Raw genomic sequence first — 22781 nt, 5'->3', positions numbered from 1 at the left:
TTTCTTTTAACTGGTTGGTTTCTTTTAACTTGCTATCATTGCCAGAAAAGAAGACTTCTTGATAATTTGTTATTATTTAATCCACACCTCCTGCAATGTATGATTTTGTGGGGTATTCCTCTCCTCTCCTCTCCTCTCCTCTCCTCTCCTCTCCTCTCCTCTCCTCTCCTCTCCTCTCCTCTCCTCTCCTCTCCTCTCCTCTCCTCTCCTCTCCTCTCCTCTCCTCTCCTCTCCTCTCCTCTCCTCTCCTCTCCTCTCCTCTCCTCTCCTCTCCTCTCCTCTCCTCTCCTCTCCTCTCCTCTCCTCTCCTCTCCTCTCCTCTCCTCTCCTCTCCTCTCCTCTCCTCTCCTCTCCTCTCCTCTCCTCTCCTCTCCTCTCCTCTCCTCTCCTCTCCTCTCCTCTCCTCTCCTTTGCAACTTCTGCAAGATTATCTGAACTGATTTATGATTTTGGTAAGCAAGGATCTTATCTCAGTCCTGTGAAAGTTAATGAGAATCTTTTAATGGAGACTTAACTGGGTTTCATTAGAGCATTTCTGCAGTAGAGCATCCCCAGCGTGGAGATTTGAAAAAATGCAGAAGATATCTTGGCTACTTTTCATAAGGGACATGTATCTGTTCACCTTGTGAAAGTTCAAGTCAATGAATAGGCACATTGAAAAAGTAGCCTGACCCTCTAATTCAGTGATGAACTCAGCACCAGCCTAACTTCACCTACATAATCAAGTGCTTTGATGAACAGGAATAGATGGTATGGTTCACCTAAAGTTAAGTGTTTTGTTGAGTAGACCAGTGAATGCATTGGAAGAAAAATGTTCCACTAAAAATAGGTCCAGATATATGCTAACTTCTGTTTTGTTAACAAAGAGGAGACATGACTTTTCTAAAAGTTAAGTGGTCCACCAGGCAGGCTATCATGTTTAAGATAAGGAATGAGCAGCACACAAGGCTTGGTTTGAATTGGTTTGAATTGACGTTACTCTGCCCACAAGGTATGAAGTGGAGCTTTTTTCACCTGCTTCAATTTTCTAAAAAGTGGGTATACAAATTTGGACTATCCAAATCTGGACTCCAGGGCCTCTTACACTTATGAAAGAGAAGGGTGTATCTTTATGGTGTCATTTCTCAGGTCTGAGATAGCTATTTTAAAATAAAGTAAATAAATTTGCCCTAGAAATGCTTGTTTTCTCTGTTGACAATGATGGATTTCTACACAATCAGCTTAGGTTGTCCTTCTGCTTAATGGACTGAAGATGTTTCTTTGCCATGGCTTCCAAATATGGTCCAGAATTCAAACAGGTTTGATTCAGAGAGAGCACCTCATATAATGTCTCAACCCCCTTGAATTTATGGTGATATGTTGAAGACTGTGGTGGAGTCTTCAACAATCTGTCTTTCAGTGTCTAGAAGAGGTTTGGCCTCTGCTTGGAATGGAAATATAATTTGGACTATCAGTTTCATATATTCTTTTTCTGTATGAGAAACTAGAAAATATAATTATAAATGGAAAGATTTGTTCTTATAAGTCAAGGAGGAGCAGAAAAGAAAGGAGTCAGGAGTTGGAATGGTTTGTCTTGGGTGTGATTGGTTCATCCAGTCTTCATTTAAGTTATTACCTTGAGTAGTGACATGATTCATGTCATTCAGATTAAACCAAAGAAATAAAATATTGGAGCAGAAAAAGCTATACGACTTGAAACAAAACTACTAAAAGACAACCTTCCTCATCTCAGGGACAAAGAGCTGCAAGTTTAACTTCTGTGCATAACCTGAATTATACATTGGTTATACAAGTTTACTTTTAGTTCTTGGTCTACCATTGAAAAATGCTTTTAATCAAAATAAGCACAGCTTGAGAGGAAGCAAATGTTGTTAACTCAACCAGAGGATAATTGTTCATAATAAAGTAAGAAAAGGCAAGTTTATCACACACTGAATCTAGGGATCTTGAAAAATGAAGTATTGCATAATCCAGCTGGGGGAAAACAAACAAAAAAACAAACCCCACCTCACCCCACCCCCCACTCCCACCCATTAGCAAATTGTCTGCATAATCCAAAATTAAGTATTTTGAAGAAATGCTGAACCTATTTTGGTTCATGACCTTTCTGGTCATGAAAGAAGGATACAATTTTTATTTTATTTTTTTTCTATTTTTGTAAGTGACCTGGTTCTGATGGCTCCGGCAGTTTATGAACAAACAGATAGAATTTGAGTTTATACAGAACTGCTCTCAAGGACAGCTGCTTCCCTGACAAAGAAGGGACAGGTAAAATTGATGTTAACTTCGGTGATGCATCATAAATTTGGTAATATTTAAAAACTAGAAAACTTTTAAAGCCAGCATATAGAGCAGGTAAAAAACCTAAATATATATGCGTATAATATATGTTGAATTTTAACAGCTTTAAGAGATCTGTTGACCTTTGCACATGAAATAAGGGTTATATGGACACTAAAGCACATGCAGTGTGTGCATGCTGCTGCTTTGGAAGTTTTCCAAATATACAATGCTTTGAGTGCCATTAAATGGCTTGAAAAATATTCAAAGGGATTTTACTCATTTTCTTCATAATATGACAATTTTGCTCTGTGACTGAACACTAACTTCCTAATGCTTTTATATATGCGGTGTGCATATTTAAGTGGATATAATACAAGTGGAAGTGGTTCAAGGGTTATATTGAGGAATGTTTGCAAAAGACATTGACAGTTCCTATCGTATATTGATAAGACAGTAGTTTGCTGGTGTGCTTCAGCTACCAGCTGAAAAGTGTCTTAAGTTTGGAATCACAATGGACACCCACACTCCTTGCTTCCCAAAGCAACTGTGCACAGCTCTTCTTGAAAAGAAACTGCAACTGTCACCTTGGATTCTCAGTACTACACAGAAAAGATTCAGCAGTTTGAAACTGCTGGCTTTGCAGGTCACAAAAAAAGGACTCTGTTTAGCACCCTCTCCAAACTCTGCAAAACACAAAAGGCTTACACAGAAAAAGAAGTGATCACCTCATCCTCTAGCTGTATGGTTCAAATCTTGCATACACTTTTTGCATAATGTCTTAAGACTATTACCGCTCCTTGCTATTCACACAGTGAAACTCTCATTGATGTTCTTATTATTTTGCATTCTGTTTAAATGCAGCATATGTGTTTCTGGCTTTGACAAATATAATCTTGCAAGGCCAATATTCACCTAAAATGCTTCTTGGAGATCATTTTTGAAATGAACGCACTGTTCATGTCCCCTCTTTCTTTGGATCCTGCCAATAGATTTCTCTATGCTCAGTCAAATGTAAGCTCTTTCTCATGACTTCCAAAAATCCTCCCAGCTGCCTTTACCTCCTGGGTTTCTCTTTTGGGATGTTGTCCCTGGCCCAGAAAGTCACACCCATCAATTGCTATTTAAAGTGGAACACATGTCCTTCCTTCTGCTTTTCCTGCCTGGTTAATGTGTTTCAGGTGTTCACATTGTGCTCTTTCAAGACGTTTCTTGAAGGCACTTGCTTTAATGTCTACTGAAAACATGAAGCCAGGGAAGCTGCTGATGCATTCATACCAGGTATCTCTTATCTTGCTGGCTAGTATTGCCACTTCTGTTTGTCCTGTTGTTGCTGATCTCTGAGACTGTCTTTTTGGTTGTCTGTTTGTGGAGCACATAGAATAATGTGTTCACCTGGTAGTATGTAAATAATAAATTCTTAGTAATGCTTGTGTATTTTCAGATGACATCCTGGGTAAAATAACTAAAAAATCAGCACAAAATTGAACATATTTTGTAGACATTAACATTTTAAAATTGTATACATTCAGAGTGCAAGCTGAGTAAAGGACAACAATAATGAAAAGGGAAAACAAACAAACAAAACAGTTTTATACACATACAGGTCCACTTATTGACTAATGAAAAAGTCCTGCCCTATATCTCTCCAGCTGAGAAATGGCAGAGGCTCTGTTGTCACACATCATGGAAGTTCACCCTGTGTAGCTGCTGTAGAAATTGCTGCACCTCCCCACTTTTGCATTTTATATATATTTAAATCCTAGTAATCCTGGCTCTCAGCTGAGTATCAGTCCCAAAGAGATTTAGGATAGGGTAAGCCAAGGGTTGTGAGTCCATAGCTATGCAAATTCCAGCTTCACTGGGGAAATGCAGCAAGAGCTCCTACAGCTTATAAGATGGAACAGAGTTCAGAGCTTCTGGTTTTGAGGCAGATCATCAGTGTGAAATGCAAATTGCTGTATTTGGTTTTCCTTTTTTAGTTATTACTCTCCTCGGTGTCTGATCTGGAGGGAAACACACAGTTAATAGTAGTAAAACATTCATGTTGACATGCACAGACATGGACACCCGGACAAGGATGCAAGTAATTTCCATAAAAAGAATTAGAGAGTGAAGTTGCTTTGCCTGGAAAGAGTGTTATACTGGGCAAATTTCCACTGACACCATCAGATGAAATATGTTCGGCCACCACAGTCTCTTAAAGCTAAATGCAAAGTGAATCTGTCTGACTCAAATTTCTTGTAAAGTGTTTCAAAACACTACTTTATACACTATACTAAACACTAAACTAAATTATACACTAAACTATATCTGTTTTTTTTTAATTATGATTTTTTAATTTCTTTGTTTGTTTTTAAATCTATGGACCAGCAAAATGTTACTGTATCCATACAAGGTGGATGGCAAAGAGAAAGAAAGAGGAAGATTTTTTTGGTTTTAAATTTGTGGTGAAGACTCACATACCATGGTGATGACTAGCCTTATAAAACTCTAGACTGACACAATAGACCACAAAGGAGTCACAAAGTCATTATACACAGTGTATTAATAATCTTTATACTGTAATAAGGAGTGTCCAAATAGCCTATGACATCAGAGACCTTTATAGCTCCAGAGGAACTATTAGATTTTATCTTCTCAAGAATCCTTAGATTAAAGAGTCCTCAACTAGACACTGACACAATAAAACATAAGGACTTCAAAAGAGTTACTATGTTCTATTGTGTCAATAATTTACATACTAAGGGGCCCCCGTGGTACCATAGTCCTTGACATTACAGAAAATGGACTTGGTACATACTGAGTGGCATTTACATTACTAGATAGTCTATACACAGGAATTGTTGAATATTGTATCTGAAAAGAATAAGAGCTCCACCTGAGATTTAATTAACAAGATTAACACAGACAAAAAAAATCTTTCTTTATTTCTTAAGCCCATAAATAAATAAAATACGAGGACAAACTAACTTGTCATATAATCCTAATGACTGGATTCACAGCTAGTTGCATGGGAGTAATTCCTTTAACCTCATTTATGAGGATACTATCCTTAGTCTTCGTACTCACTCACAGCACCACAAATGTCTTGGTGTTATAAGTCAGCTTATGTAACCCACAGACCAATATGTTTTCCTACAAAAGCATGAATTAAGGAACAAACAGGTGCTTTAACACTGAATCTCTCTGTTTTTTTATGTGAGTGTATCAGGGAAAGTGACATCCTTAACCTGACTTTAACAGTGTGTATGTGAATATTTCTCTGTAGGTGAAGAGTTCCCTCTATGTGAGTAGTTTTATGTGCTAGGGAAGAATTAATGTCTCTGTATAAGATAAGAGAAAGAATCAACCATGACTGTTGGAGGGAGCTTCACTCTAGATAGTGGGAAGATTTTTTTACTCTGTTGAGCACAAGTCCTGCTGTTAATAATTGAAGGTTGCTTTGTGGAGAAAGGACTGTCCATATCCATCATTTTGAAGATGAAATTTTTCAGGTTCTCTCTGTTTTATGCCATATCAAACAAACCTATAGTATGCAATTCACAAGTCGCATGACCAGCTCCAAGTTTCTGGCCTTTGAAAAGTTTGCTATTTTGACTTAAGTATTGAGATACTTCTTTTCTATTACAAAGAAGATGCATCTTTTGAGGATTCAAAGAAGCAAAAAAGAATATCCTCATTTTCCTTGACAGAATGCTTGCTGTGTTCTCCATGTTGAAGACTGGCAAATATGAACAGACAGGTTTACCCTTTTATCCCTTCTTGTTACCCAGTGTGGCTTTTAGGTCTTTCTCCAAATGAAGCACTCTGCAAGACATTCATAGATAAAAGAGAAGGAGAATGAACTCACCTACATAGAGCTTATGAAGGCTTTAACATTTTGATTGATAATATTTCTGTACCTGTGGCAGATATTTTAAAACCCTTCTACAATTGAGAGTGAAAATACTTTTGTGAACACTTATAGCATGTGTGCATGTGCAAGTGTGTATATAAAAAACACAGAAAGGAACAAGATTTTAAAGTTAGAGAATAATCATATTCTGTTATTGATTCTTATGCAAGACTTGTAAAACTCCCATGATGGAACAGTGGTAGCAAGAAGCCTTAAAAAGCGATGTGGTCCTTGCCTGAGCTTTGCCTAAATTTATCAGTTTGCTGGGGTTTTTTTACTTGCTATTCCAAGAAAGAAATTAACACCTTGTCAGCATGGCAGAGGAGAGAAACACAGTAAGTCTTCATAGATCATTGACAACTACTGATCTTTTGTGCACTGTAGGCAGATTGCTCTAAACAGGAGACCTAAATTTATCTCTAGCTAATAGATAGGCAAAGAAAATCAAAGCCCTGATATGCACTTTCTGCAGAGTGGAGAGCTTCTGAATCACTAATCCCATGGGATCTTTCTCCTGTAGAAATAATCTTCTATAAATATATTTAAAACATGTTATTTCTAATACAAATAATTTTTGGCCATTTGCAAAATGGATCATAGAGTTTACTGCTCTCCAAACCATTTGGCAGTGAGAGCAAAAATGAGTGCAACTGAAATTTGAAGAAAAGTATCTGTGCAAAGACTGTGAAATCTGTGGTCAGTTATTCTTTGAAAGACTAAAAGAAGTTATGCAATATGTGTGCATCTGCAGAGAACTAGGGTTGTTGCACTTGTTTCGCCATTCTAGATAGAGTGCACTTTTTTTAATGTTTTGCATAGGGCTATTTCAAGAAGGGCTTGATTTTTTTTTTTCCTTTGCAAAGCACTGACATTGCTATCTCTGTTGTTATTGCTATGCAAATGTTATCATACTCTGATTATTTTCACTGTGTATGTGTTTCATGCTTCCTGTACAGTCTATAACTTTTTTTGCAGGCAAAAGCCAGTGCAGCAGTCCCCTTTTAATACAAACCCCATTAAAAGCTGCTGTTCTTAAATTAGCTCAGCAAAAAAGTGCATTTTATAGTCAAGCAAGCAGTAATTGGACACTGTGGCTATGAGTGGCCCTTGTGGTGTTTGGACCAAGTCCAAATGTACCTTCTGTCTGTCTCTGACACAGGCAGACAATAGTAGTATTATTTACTGTGCTGGCTCTGTGTAATTCGACAGGCCAGCTGCAAGAACAAAGAACCACTAACATTTTGCCCAGCCCTATTCCCAACTGAAGGCCCATCTACATTTCATAAATAATTTCCTAAAATGCTGGATTCTCTTTCCTTTCTATAGCCTTTACTGTGCTAATTTAGAGAATAAAAGTTAGCTTTGCAAACCGTATCCTCTTCCTGTGCTGTCATTCATGTATTTTTAGTTTTTGGACACCATCTTTATAATGACCCCAGAGTCATTATTATATATAGCTTGTCTCCTTAGCTGTGCCCAAGAGTAGGGAACCAGCCCTTTTACTGACTTTCCCATGATTCTAAAGTTATCCAAAGGGTTTGGGGATGGGTCATTTTACTCCCTTTAATAAATGAGTGACCTCTTCTAATTTTACTAAAATGCAGAAGTTTTGGAAGTTTTTCAGGATGAATCTCTCTGCTACATAGCCATGAGCAACGTATGAATGAACACAAGAGGGAGTATTAGGTAGTAGTTAATATTAGGGGGACTGGGATTAAGGATTCCTGGACCTAATATTGTCAGTAGCTTTGGCATAATTTCTGCGTACTTTGGCAGCTTTTCAAAAGGTAACCTATCTAGAACCACCACACAGCACGTGAACAACTACACCTTTATTTTACATCCAATGTATCTACATTTCCAACCAAGGAAAAGATGAGACAAACTGTTACCTCTGTGATTTTCCATATAACCTCAGGCATCCTGGAATTTCAGGCAACTGAAATCCATCTGTAAAATGGGTATAATGACGTCTCATTAGGGACATTCCTTCTATGAAAGGATACCTTCTGTAAATGTTGTTGCTTGAGCTGATGTGAGCATCTGCAGTGCCGATTCTTTAAATGCAAAATATGTCCTTTCTTGTCGTAAGCATCTCCTATTTTCTTATCTGCATTGGTAGCCTCTCTACCATCTTTTGTTGCCATTGCCCATAAAGAATGCCAGGCACATATGTGAGAACATCCACAGGTGAGTGGCAGGCAGTGGGAACGGATGGGGAGCCCAGTCTTCTGATTTCTGTGCAAATGGCAGGCAGGTTGGCAGGAAGTGGGTAGAGGAGGCAAATTAATTGCAATCAGTAAAGAACTAAAACAAATGACTCCCTTAGGAGATGAGAGAGGAGATGGGAATTCTCTGACTCGCTGTCCCATCAGGACAGCCCCTTCAGGGCTTCTCCTAGAGCACAGATGCTACATGCCAATACTTACACAAGGCTGAAACAAAAGGCTTGCTTCTCCTTCACAGAATACAACTTCTATTGAGCATAGATATGCTTCTCTCTTTCACAGACATATACGAATATAGCAAATATACCCAAGGTATTTTGTAAAAGATAATCATAATACTTACAGAGTTGTATTGAATTCTATCAGGTAAAGATGAAGAGATTTTACAGAGTTGCACTATTATGCCAAAATGTGTCTGGCCATGTGAAACACATATAGATGCATTAGCCTTCAAATTTTTAAACATGATCCTAGGAATCCCTTAAATAATTTGTTAGGTGCTCATCAGAAATCTCTTTGCCTACTATTTAGCTGGGATTTGTAGACAATTATCTCCCTGCAAAGAAATGTTTTCCAAGTGTCACAATGTACAGTAAACACTGACCAGCACCCTCAGAAAACGGGCTGTGAGATGAAATGATATAAGCACAAAAGCAGACTATATGGTTGCTAATCAGCCAACTGGGGCATGCTGGCAGTAAGACTTGCTTTCTTTTAACTATGTTGGCCCCTGGGAATACACTGCTGCCTGAAACCACTTTGACTGCCCTCAGTGTTGAGCATAGGTGTTCTGAAATATCTGCTTCAGTGTTTACTGCTTCAGTTTATTTTGATGGACTTACAGAAAGCCTTGATTTATTTCAGAAATTCTCCAGAATGAGCCTCAGTGGTATCTAAAATGGATGAGCTAATCCTCTCATAGGTAGAAATTGCCTCAATTCTCCAAAATCTGGGCCTTCAGCACATTCACATGCAGAGAAAGTTCCTGTCAAAGTCAGGGTGACAGGAGCTCTTTGTTTATATATATATTTATTTTGCAATACGTGTTCACCTAAATATGAGTCAGGCAAGTTTACGAGCTCAAAACAAATTAAAACATCCAGCCTGGTAAGAGCCACCAAAGATGACAAATACTTTTCAGCATTCCTCGAGAAAGCTGAATCGCAGATGCTGAGGTGCAGACTTGATTGCCTGCACAATGAGAAAGCAAGTTCCTCTTCAGGATGCGGGCAGGTTTCTCAAAAGCATCAGTTTGGCATTAAGATAAATCTCTACTGGGAGGTACATGCTAAAGATGACTAAAAAACTGGAATCTCAAGTTGGGATAATTTATTTTGGTTTTGTATTTTAACAGAGTGAATACTAAAGAATTTGTGGGATTTTTTAGTAATGGTCACTTCACCATTTGTCTACATCCGTATTAAGAGTTTCTGAGTTCCCTCATTTGGAATTTCAACCCACAGCTCCAATACACAAGGTGAAAGATCTCATACTTACATTTCTGTAAGGCAGGTTTTACAGTTCCATTTTCAGCCCTGAGAACCCCCCTCCCCCCCCCTTTTTTTTTTTTTTGCAGCAGTTCCACTGAAATTGATAAACTACTGAGGAAAGATCTGAGTTTTGTAAAGTGGTATTGTCTAGCAAAAAGTATTTTGTCAAAAAAAAAAAAAGGATGGGTTGTAGGCTGGCTGCACATTTCTAATTTTATATTTCTAATTTATTTCTTTGCCACAGTGAATTGATAGTGTGCTAAGGAATAATGGAGTTGGATCATATTTTTATATTTTTTCATATTTGATCCAGATTGTTCCCATTCCCAAACAGGGACAGTCTTATTTTCACAAATATTGTTTTTAACCTTAGGATTCATTTGCTTCTTTAACAGCTGGTTTAACTGTTGTTTTTGAGGAAATCTCACCAGATATTGCTCTGAGTGTGTAAATACATTCTGGTCGGTGCTCCAGCTGGCCCATCTGACCACAAACCACAAAGATAAGGCTTTAGCCAGGCCCATCATAGAGTCCCTTTTAAAAACAGCCACAAACGATGGTGATAAGTATGGTCTTCTGGCCACAGAATAATAGTCCTTAACCATGATTAATCTTTCTACATAATACTGACTTATTGTGGAGGCTATTAGAAGTGGAATTGGTTTGCTTATCATATTGCTGTTCAGCAATATGTGTATAATTTCTTTTCTATAATTTGTAATAGCATTACATGGGACTTTTGTAGTTGTAGCAGGAGATGGTACACTGAGAAATTTTGATCTAGAAACAATAGTTCTCTGAAAGTTTGCCAGGATCAGGACCACTAGTCCATCTAGTCAACAGAACATACCTTGCTGAGGCAAGGATGAATAAAATGAGATTTTTGTAACTCACTTGCTTTAGCAACCGAACAGGAAAACATAGTGTGCTGTTAGTCGTGGTCTTATTTGGATAGGATGCATCTTAACAAAATAAATAGTTATTCCTTCACACATTAAAAAATATTTATTATATTTATAAAAAGATCTTAAGCACATTTTGATCTGTCAGTGACAGGTAGCATACAGATCTGCAAACAATTTTCCTGCATCTTCCAGTCTTTTTTTTTTTTTTTTTCTTAAGACAATGGAAAAAGTTACATTGTGACTGGAAGACAAGAAACAGTCAATGCTTCACAAAACCTCACTGCACAATATAAGAATTTAAAAAAAATCCAAATTTTATATGTGTCTTGCCTTTGCTGTGGTTCTTTCAGCATTGTCATGTCACTCCTTAGCCTCATGATCTTTTAATAATATTTGCTGTGTCAAAAGTTGGTAATTATTGGTAAAGATTGTCTGCCTCACAGGCACCTTACAATTTATCAGCAGGCTATTATGCAATTTGACCTCATCCATAAAAGAGCACATTAAATACTAAAAGAGGCAGAAAATGTCCTGAGAGAGTAAAATTAGCAGTCAGTAAATCTACACAGTGTCTAGTCTTGTATTGCATGTGATGTTGATATGTTTGTATGGATGCAAATGTGTTTGTGTATACTTAGATACATACACCCCTATTCACATTTTTGTAACACGTATTTCAATGCCCATCTCAATGCTCTAAGCAGTTCTGTAACTCTCAGTGCACCACACCACAGTGAAGAGTACCTTTAAATATACACGAAAGAGAATCAAGTATGAATTTAATTAAAGGGAATTAATACTAAGGTATTTCATCTGATAAGAGACAGTATCAGTTAGGGACTTACTAAGGTGTATTTTACAGTCACCAAGGCTTTGGCTTATCTTGCTTCTTCCTGTTTTTCTCAAACCACTGTGTGTGGGATATTTGCACAGTGGATTGGACTAGCTAAAAGCTACAGGCAACATTCTGCTTTCTGTTACCCCAGAACAACCTTTTTGATTTCCAAGAGGGTGTAGCCAGGTAACTAAGCACAAAAATGCAAACAGCTGCTGAATTCCATCACAGATGTGGGGCAACTTTCTTGGTGGTCAGAGTGCTTTCTGCCTGTGGAAAACTTTTGAGATAAAAGAACTTCAATATGCAGGGCTCAGATTTACCATCCTCCATATATACACAAACTGTAACTGCAGGAGCTTGGCAAGACGTATTCCAGGGTAGAATTTATCCCTTCATCTGCTGTATGTAAAATCATTATGTTTATAAACATGTCGATTCTGCTCCTGATGAAAGGATGAAAGCTACTTCTTTCAGAGGATAAGACTGGACCTTAACAGATGTGAGTGCTGGTGAGAACCCAGGTTGTTCAAAGGATGGGCATAACTAGTACAGATGTTGCACTTCACCTTGACTCTTACACGGCCACTATGATACTGTCAGCCAGTGGCAGAAATGTTCATGGCAGCTCACTGTTTGCTAATGACAACAAACAAACAACAACAACGAAACTATCCAAAATGAATGTTGAATGCTTGATTATATTAAAGATCAACACAAGTGAGTAATTCTAAATTATGTAATTATGCTAAGAAAGCAGAGCTAAGAAGCTGCTAACCTGTATCATACAGAGCCAACTGTGAAAATCGAATACTGTTGTTTTGAAAGATTTCTGTTAAATGAGCATCAAGTGACTGTTACCATTGTGGTAATGAGATGGTGTTATTAACAGGATGTGGCACAGATGAAATCTTTAAGAAAGATGTTGCACTTTTGAGGGATGTTAACAAAATGACTGCTTGAAAATTATTTCAGGTCACCTATTTTCAGTAGGATTTTTCTCCCTCATCTAGAGTCCATCAGCACACACAGGCACAGTCTTCCTTCCTCCATCTCCTCACAGTCCTTGGAAAATGTTTCAATCTCAAGTTAGTGGCACTGGCTTCTGAATTAGATGAATCACTTCCAGAGTAGTCAATGCAATATGTGACAGGCCAAAATAAGCAGATAACAGTCATATCACAGGGATTTTATTGACATCTTTTTTCCAGAATAGATTGCAATGATTCATTTGTATTGCAGCAGTTCCTAAAAGACTGATTCATGGATCAAAACCATGCTAGTGATAGGTACTGGGAGCACATGGAAGAGAAATACATATCTTGCTTTCCCTGGAAACAGCGCTGGATCATATTGCTACCTCCCTGCTATTCTGCTATGCTCTTTCCTTCGAGCTGTGTGATGCAAAAATAATCCTTCCTGTTGTTCCTGAACTGATGGTCCCTCTCCTGCCACCTCCCCCCGTCCCAGACTTCCAGAATCCAAACAGTTTTTCAGAAAATTCCAGTTCAACTCTCTGTCTAGTCTTTTCCAAACAATTGCTCCTTCCACTGCTGCACTGAACAGACTTACCACAGCCCTGTGTTTAAGAGGCTGGCTTTCTGTGTACTTCATTTATAAATCCTGTTGGTGGAAACATTTCTGTAACTGGACCCAGTAGGAGTCTGACACTCTCATTGTGACTAGCTGTTTATTGTGCAAGCTGCTGACTAACTTGCAGTAACTAAAATATAATTTTCCAAAATAGGCACAGATGACAAACAGATAATCACTGCAGAGAGCCAATATAACTAAGGAGTACACTCAAGGCTCTTTTAGGTGTACTTCACAGGCTCATTATAATCAGCAAACGGATCTTAACTCAGGCTGTCACCTACTCAAAACTATTTCTTATTTTCAAGGCTCTGTCTCTTCTTGCCACTTCAGATAAAGCAAAGGGGGTCCAGTCATGTGCTTTGGTACTACTTAGCTCTTAAATGGCATCCAAAATACTGTTCTTTTTTCCACCTAAAATCCCTGCGACTCCTTTATCCCATCTTCCCGGCTCCCATCCTGTCCCAGGAGTTGGATTACCCTGGCCAGGGCAAGAAGCATCCTGCCCATCTGGGCTTTGGCAGCTGCTCACCCCTTTAAATCTGGGTGAGGAGCCGTTTCTTTCCTGCTCTCCCATTTTCCTTCAGCCTGCTTTATCCTTGCAGTGGTGCAGAGCACTTACCAAGTCTCTCAACATGGCTACCTTGCATGGCCTTGTAGCCATTATTTCCTGAAAGAGATAGCAGGAAGACAGTCATACTTCAGGAAGATTCGAACAAAAAGCCCTAAGATGATGGAGATTAAAAAGTATTCAGCTGATACACAAGCAAACAAAGGAAAGTAAACACCTTGACTTAACTGAGGGGGCACAGGGCAAAGATATCACCAAAGAATTCAGTTATCCTTGACTAGAATAAATAAGTAAATCCCTTGAGAATGGGACCCTGGGCACTTAAGCAACAGTAAAATAAATTAAAATCTTGCGTCTGATAATAAAATACAATGTAGCTTCAGCGTAAGATTTCTTGCTACCCTAAGGAAGCTGTTTCTACCGAGGTCTCTGGTGTTCATCTATCTCATTAAATGAAACATGTAATGGGAAGAAACATCCCACCACACACCCCTTAAAAAATACACATACAGTTTGAAAAGTGTCTAGATTAGAGATTTGCAGTTAGATTTAGTTTTCTACAGCTAGCATCTACACTGCCTCACGCAGCTCTTTTTGTATGGTTACCTTCACCTGACAGTGCTCAGAATTGTCCTGCAGAGGTGCTAGCCTGGGCTGCTGGGGTTATGGCCACATCCAGGGCTCTGTACCTAGGGAAGCAGCCCCTGTCGCAGTATCCATCCCAGTACCTGAGCATGGTGCTGCGAACAAAGCCCCTGGAAAACCAAGAGTGGGTCTTCAAACACAAGGAGTTTATCATGACAGATTTTGAAAAGGATCATTTTCTGTCAAATGTGGAATGAAAAGAAATCCTAATAGCTTCGGGGAGAGAGATTCTATCTATCTATCTATATATCTATCTATCTATCTCAATAACTGTTAAGTCTCCCATGAATGAAATTATGCTATTTGGCCTGCTATAACTGGGAGCTGTGGTAACATCTGTCATACAAGTCATACCACTAATACTAATCATTAAAAAAAAAAATAGGAAAAAAGGATAGCAAAAATCTTGACAACAATCTTTCCTGGAGTTTTTCCTTTTTTTTTTTTTTTTTTTTTTTTAGCTTTAGGTTCATAGAAACTCCAATTATCAACTGCTTTCCACATGCAGTCTAAAAAAGTTTTGACATTAAGGATGTCAGCAGCAGTCGGAGGTGGTGTCAGAGCACACGGTGTGGAGTACGGCAGGCTGTCGGCCCCGGTGCAGGAGGCCGGGTGACACATCTTTTCAAAGAAGCATAGTATCTTTTTCATTATGACTTTTCCCTCTCAGATTAGACTGACTTGTTAACTCATCCTCCCTGGTATCTTTCTGCTAATGCCTCTGCTTTGTAAGCTATTTCTCACTCTCTGATCAGTCTGGGATCACATTTGGGATTGTGCCATGTAAGGGAGAGACAAGGCTGAGGCAATATTCAGGCTCAGGAGATATTTAGACATTTTATGCTCAGACATATAGTATGTAACATTTTCTACCACTTAAAAAGAAAGAAGGAAGGAAGGAAGGAAGAGAGGAAGGAAGTAAGGTAGGAAGGAAGGAAGAACAGTTATAAGGGAAGGGGAAAGAGACAGACGGAAAGAAAGAAAAGAGAGAAAGAAAAGAAAGAAAAGGGGGAGAGAGAGAGAAAAGAAAAGAGAAAGAGAGAGAGAAAGAGAGAGAAAGAAGGAAGGAAAGAAAGGAAGGAAAAAAGGAAGAAAGAAGGAAAGAGAGAAAGAAAGGGAGAGAGAGAAAGAAAGAAAAGAAAGAAAGGACAGAATGATTTTCTTGTGCAGAATACTTTTCTATTGCAAAGCATAGCAGATGATAAAAATGTATTTGAATATACTGTGTTCCATAACAGACAACAGAAAGCTCATTCTCAATCTCTGTAAACACAGAGGAATAGGGAGACGCTGATACGCAGACTGACCTTAGCAGAATTGCTCAAATTTAGCAATGAAACTGATAGATTTACATGATGCATATGCAGCAAGGCTCTTCGTCTTCATGTCCTTGTGCTCATTATAAAGGCATGGACGCAGAGCATGGTTTATAGAGTGATGATAAAATATACCATGGCACCTGGTCTCCCTGCAGAGCTCTGAAGATTTATCTGTCTTTAGATGAGGTACTGTACAGGGATGGCTCACTCCCATTGCTGCACTGGTGAACTTAAACCTAGACTTGAAAGGATCACTCATCTGGCGAGAAGAATAATTTAGTCTTTACCCATTCCAGAGTCCTCCCATGCCTGTATTTTAATAAAGGACATCAGTTTACACAGTTGTGTTGAACTGAGTTTTTTGGTTTTGTCATTTAAACTATGTGCATTAAGATGTCTAATGGTAGTTTTTATCTCTGCAGAAGCCCTGCTTGAGTTGAACAAAGCATGTCTGCTTTTTGTACTTATGCTTGGAGAATGAAGACCTTGAAAAAGTGAACATGGTTGAAGCCAGACTGTAAGCAGAGCAGTAAATCCATGACACTATTAAGCATTTTCTAAGCTCTGTATTGATGCATCAGAGCCTTAGTTATACTTGTGAGTAAACCAGGAATATAAAATCCTTTCCCGTCCTGAATTTACCTTGTGGCACAAATGTATTTTAAATGGAAGATACTTTATCAAGTCTACACTTTGAAATTACTTTATTAATACAATCAAAAATAATTCTTCTATTTGTCTAGAAACTCATATGACAGTCTTTAAATAGGTGTAGAACTGATAGAAATGAACCTGTTCTTTTTCTAAGATGTGATTTTCTGAACTTAACAGACAGCTTGTAGAAGAGGACTTTTAATATTTACTAACTTTTACAAATAATTAATATGATGGTCTGAAGAACGTCAACAATGTTAGTGTTAAAAATATGAATATAATGAAATCTTGATTTGTCAGAAATTTATTCTCATCATCTGTTCATGCTATAGGAAGGAAGGATTTCTCAAATGAAATGCAGACTTTCTTGTTATAGTCTTTAAGTTACATATAACAGAAAAAAAAATAAAAAGAAAAAAATATATGACATTAAAAATCTGTTGATTGAAAGAGATGCCACAGCATTTAGTTTACTTAGCATTAAGCTACTCCATCATGCATAGTTACCATTGGGAAAAAAAAAAAATATCAAACCTCCTTAAATTCAAGCATGACATTACCTGTGCTACCAGAGTGGCTTTAGTGAAACTTCAGGGAGTACAAAAAATATATTTTAGACCTTCTGGGGGTCCAACCTTCACAAGTCCTAGGCCATAGTGGGATCTGTAATACAGTCTAGGGTCTAAAAAGAATGTATCTAAGCTCGTAACTTTAGGTTATGAAGAAAAACAAACAGAAATCATTCTTCAGGAGCATGACAAGAGACATGTTATTCATAGTTTTAAAACCAGTTTCAGTTCTTTTTTTAAATATTTCCATGGGGACTCACTCATTCCTAATTGCAAGACTAAAAATTGTAGAGATGGCTCCTGTGCATTAACGAGCACCTGTATCCTTCCTGGGTGTCTGGGAGAGCCAATCTCCCTCTGTGCTGTCTCATCACATTCCCAACTACCATATAGGAATATTTCTCCACTTGGTCAGTCCTTCTTATTCTGGCTATACAGGGAAGCTGGTCTTTCAACTTCAACAGCATTGTGGGAGACTGATAGCCACTTCCTCACAGCCGGACTTCCGTACCTATAAAACACATTTCTTAGTGGTTGCTTGCTCATGAAAGAGAATGAAAGTAGAGTAAGTCAGGGTCCTTTTTATTGTACTGAGAGACTGACATCTGGCAAGCAGCTGGCTGGGGACTTTTATCAGGAAGGGTGGTGGCACATTTTGCAGGTATAGGACCTTTAATCTGTAAAAGATTTGGGGTCAGAGCTGATTAGGCATTAGGCATTATGAAGTAGGCAAGTAGGCTGTCTTTTAACAGAGGAAGTAAGTGGCTTAACAAATAGAGGACAGCCAGAGATCTGTTGCTTTTTTTTTTTTTCTTTTTTTTTTCTGTATGGTTCTACATTAGGATACCTAAACACTGTGGTGTCAATGATAATGGCAGTCATTATGACTTTAAAAAGACATGCAAGTCTCCAGTCTAGTATAATATTTCTGTTTGATACAAACACTCAAAATGGGAGTTGGTAGTGGCTTTGACTTCTGGTTTTAAAAATTGAAAGTAAAAGTACGTTGCTTTATAGGTTATGTTGGCTGCAGGACACGTTTCCTTTAATGGAGAAAAAGGAGAGGTTGAAGAGAGATGCAGGGTGGAGGAAGACAGTCACACTTGCACACACTGAGCCTTGCATGGCCTCTCAATTGCTGTTGCTATTGTACAGCTACAGAAGTGCAGAATTTCAGTGCAAACAGAAGCTACTGCTTCTGCTTATCTAACAATGGCAGCTTCAGAGAAGGAAAAATAAGCCATACTGTAGGATGATTATTAACCCTTAGGGAAAATTGTGTCCTGTTCCTAATCCTGCTTGTGGCAGGAGCGAAGTGGTAGTGCTGGTGTTCTGCATCATCTCTGGGAATGCTGTTATGTGGCAAAAGCTTAAGGGATTGCAGGCCAAAATGTTTATACCTGTAGCAGAATTGTTCTTGCAGAAACATGTCTCTTACAGGTAGAGGCAGGAGTAGGAATGGAAAAGATGCCTGATGATGGCAAAATAAATATATGCTTTCTAAGAACTTAGGTACTGCTTCTAATAACTAGGATCTCAGTCCCCTAACAATCTCATTTTGACCAGGGGAAGCCACCAGCAATACTACTTACAGCCTGTTCCTTGCACTTAGAGTCTTCTATTTAGAGTATTTCGCTTTCAGAAAGATGGGGAGGTGCTTCTGTCCTTTCTTGCTTTCTTTCTGTGCAGGACCCATGTTTTGCCAAGCAGGATTTATTTCTAAATAAAGGAATATCTCAAGGGTTAGGATGAGGGGAAAAGATTTTGTCTAGAAGCTATGAGCAATCGAACCAAAAGTCTTTTCAAAGGAGACCAGGTGTAGAGGCAACAACCACATTAATTCCAGCTTTTATTTTGCCTCATGGAGGTGAATTTGCAGAGGCAATAGCTGACTGTTTTTTTTTCTTTTTTTTTTTTTTTTTTTCCCCATTGTCTGACTTGGGGTCATCATTGCATTAAAAAAAATGAAAAAAAAAGAAAAGAAAAACACAATGCATTATAAGGTGGACACACCTTTGGGCTTTTATGTCTCAGCCAACTAGTGTTCAGGAGACTATTACACTTTTTGCTCATGAGGACAGGAAACGGAATTTTAGTAGTAACAGTTCACCTACAGAGGATGTGGATATGCATGAAGTTCCTCGACTATTGTGGTTTTCTTCTATTGCTCTGGGGATGGAAGTCTGGGAAAATGAGTGGGGGGAATAAATTAGTGATTATCTGACAGAAGCAACTAAGGGTAAAACTTTTAGTTGATCAGCTATGTGTCTTGTAAAGTGTGAATCCAAAGTGAATGCAAAAATATTCCTGTGGACAGCCTGTGAAGAGAGTGGTAATGTGAACCTTTAAATTCAGGTCTTATAATATTCTTGGATTTGTTGATAAAGTAACGCTAAACCTATAGTATTTTACTGCATGAGTTCAACAAAGCTGACTGTCAGGCAGTTCTGTTAATTTGGGTGCAGGTCAGTATCTGGTATTTCAGCAGTAGTCTTTGGTGAAGTGACTAATTATTTCAGCATTTTAAAAGCATTCTTTATTTCTGTCTCAGTAACATAACTACAGTATTCAACCTTTAGATCATTTTATCTCTCTCTTTCTTTTTTTTTAAGATTAAAGTAATTTGTTATTATTTTTCCTATGTAAAGGAATGATTGATTGTGAACAAAAGGCCCTTTAACCTTTTATAAATGGAACAGACTGAGCTTCTTGAACCTTTCACTGTAAGACCCATTCTTTAATACTTTAACCATTACCTCAGCTTTTCATTGAGCCTCTTTAACTTATCTAAAATGAACCTAATTAGTCACCTAGCCCAGTCAATGGCTATTTCAAACAACTGTGTAAGATAACTGTAAATATAAGCCCATCAAACTCTGGAGCTTAAGAGTGGGTGCAACTCACTGCAGTTACTGTGATTTGTACAGATCTGAGCTCCAAAAAAGCTTTGCCTGAGGAAAATATTTTCTAAAAATGTGGTTATAGAACTAGATTTTCTTTACCCCGTCCAGATGTCCACAGTGACAAGTGATTTGTAAGACACAGCACTTATTAATTTGGTTTTGTAATGTCCTTATAAGAGCTACTCATGTGTCACAATCAAATCTAGGAAAAACAGAATTCTCTGTAAGAACAGAAGCACAGATTTGGGGATGCAAGTTTACAAATGGCTCTTTTCCTCACAGAGACTCAAATGAAAACCTAAGCACTGTGGTAAAAGAAAAATCCAGTTTCTATCATAGAAGATATGATAGAAGATTTCTATTATAGAAGAATGTTCAGATGTGCTGCTGTGAAGACAGAAGACTAACTTTGCAAGCATCTGAACTACTAAAACCTGTTTTCCTAAGAATGCATGTCACTTGTACTCTAAAAATGTTCCCTGTTCTACCTGCAATAAATGCACCTGTGTACCGTGACAATGCAGTAACTGCAGTAGTATGAACACACATGCCCTGACTGACTAGCCTATTTTTTTTTCTACTCCTTGGCTGGCTGATTGTTTCTGACAGAAGGTATAATAGCTGAGTTGTACCCGTATTTACTTCAGTAGAGGCATTTCTTTTTGTATTTTTTTCCCCTAGCTATTTGTGAATTTTCACAAAAGTTGTAGGAATTTAATTATCTTTCAAATTTCACCTCATCTTTCAAATTTATTTGAAATTCTCAATCGATTAATTTAAGGTTATTGTGCAGGAACAGACATAAGGCTGACCATATTAGTCTCATCTCTTTAGTAAAGCAGACATAAAATGAAAAATAAAGAAAGAATAATGCAAAGAAATCTGAAGCAAATTTCTTCAGCTTCTCTCTTTCATTCTCTTTCTCTCATTTGCCATTTACACCTTCTCATGAGTTTGAGGTTCACTCAGTTTTAAGATAATTACAATTTTAAAGATGAACACTAAATTAAAATATATGTTGATGACTATCACTTCATTCATTTTTCATTACAAATCATTATTTCTCTGGTTTGTTTACAAGAAAGAAATCTAAATGTCTCTAATCCTTCTGTTACCTTCTGTTCCACGTGTCAGTATTTCACTAGACCCTCATATAAACCGTTGATTAAAAGCTAAATATTCAGTACTGTTAAATGCTTTGTGGAATGGAACTTCTAAAATGAACTAACAGAGCATAATATCTAAGTACAAGAAAAGATTAAGGAAACACTGTTGATAGCAGTGAAAAGAAAAATAAGATCACTTGACCATCAATGCAGACCCTTCTGAGGAAGGTAGGCTTTATATAATGCATTTTCTTTATTGCATTCATCAGAATTATCAAGCTTTCAACAAAGACCTAGCAAAATTGGATCTGACTGCCATGTGGTTTAGAGCATGTTTTACTTACAGCTTAAAAAATGAATGAAGAATGAAAGTCATGATTGTGGGCAGATTCTTTAGAAATGTTTTAGCTACTCTGTATTTCCTCTCACTCCTCAGCTGCCCTAATCCGGATAGGAAGATCAAATACCCAAAGGATGGCATAGAAAGAGCCATCACGGGGAGAAGAGGACATCCAGTTGGACTGATGTAATCACCCAAAAGCCTCTCTAGCTCTGCTCCAATTGAGGTTGTCATGACTTGGCAAAGCAAAACAAATATTGTTGATGAAATTTTCATCACTGTTAAGTGAGAGGATCAGCCTTATGTAAGATCATCAAGTGGGCAGCAGAAACAAGGTTATGCTCTTATCTAAGCATCTTATCTTACATCTAGAATCTGGGCCTGACTCCCTTTCTAGGGGCTTCTTTCACAGAGTGCTTGCAGGACGGCACACAAAACCGCCTGGTTGAAGCAGATGTTTGGCTTCACTCACAGAAAGGCAGCAGATCCCACTCAGCTGCTCCTGCGTTTTCATTGGAGGAGGACGGGGACACTCTGGGGAGACCGAGAAACTCTACCCCTCGCCGAGTAGCAGGGTTTCTGGTGTCATTTACTACATATATCAGCCATAACTGGGGGATGCAAGAAGACAGCTTTGCTTTGTGAAAATGAATAGATTTTTCATTTGTATTGCTTTAAAAGCTGGATGGAAAGGACTGAAAAATTCAGTGCAGGGTGGGAGTGAGAGGACAGATCTGGATCTCTAACAAACTTTTGCTCTTTCCTCTTTTCTCTTTTTTCTTTTCCTTTTCTTTCTTTTTTTTTTCTTTTTTTCTTTTTTTTTTCTTTGTTCTGAACCTACTTCTAATAAACCAGAATTAATCCCTAATTAGAAACAATGTTTTTTTTTTTCTCTCCCCTCCCCTCCCCTCCCCTCCCCTCCCCTCCCCTCCCCTCCCCTCCCCTCCCCTCCCCTCCCCTCCCCTCCCCTCCCCTCCCCTCATCACTCCCTCTCCCTCTCCCTCTCCCCCTCCACTTCCCCTCCTTCCTTCTCATGAAACTCCTGTTGAGTGTGGCACTCTGGCATAAAGCTTCCTTCACAGCAGCAGCAAGGAATTCTTTTCACTTCTGGAGTCTGCAAGTTTGGTAAAAGTCTCTTCCTTACCCTGAGGTCAGTGATGTCTGTAGTTTAATTTAAGGCATTAGAGAGAAACAATTAGTTTGCCTGGTGCCTAAACTGCCACTGAATAAACAACTGCAGAAGCTGAATCTTTAAAAAACCCCTCATGACTTTATTTATCTGGACTCTCAGTTGCCATCCAGATGCAAGAACTTACTTTAGTTCATTTTAATTCTTGCCATTTTCTCAGCATTGTGCTACTTTAGGAGGCAAATAAATGCAGTAGGAAGATACCTATAGATGTGTTCAGCAGCTGGAGGGTTTACGATCTAACCTAAAAAATGCA

General features: G+C 38.3%; 1 long non-coding RNA gene across 1 annotated transcript; it reads left to right on the top strand.

Annotated features, from left to right (window-relative positions):
- The first annotated feature begins 3451 nt into the window (after positions 1–3451).
- On the top strand, positions 3452–21026 carry LOC308195286. Its single transcript, XR_013951392.1, has 3 exons — positions 3452–3561; positions 16187–16281; positions 20173–21026. It is a non-coding gene; the product is annotated as an uncharacterized lncRNA (long non-coding RNA).
- Positions 21027–22781: the final 1755 nt, after the last annotated feature.

This window comes from Anser brachyrhynchus (assembly GCF_964034855.1).
Source record: "Anser brachyrhynchus genome assembly, chromosome: 5".
NCBI classification, from domain to species: domain Eukaryota; kingdom Metazoa; phylum Chordata; class Aves; order Anseriformes; family Anatidae; genus Anser; species Anser brachyrhynchus.
The sequence above is the reverse complement of the archived record's forward strand: the minus strand, read 5'-3'. Positions and strand labels throughout refer to the sequence as shown.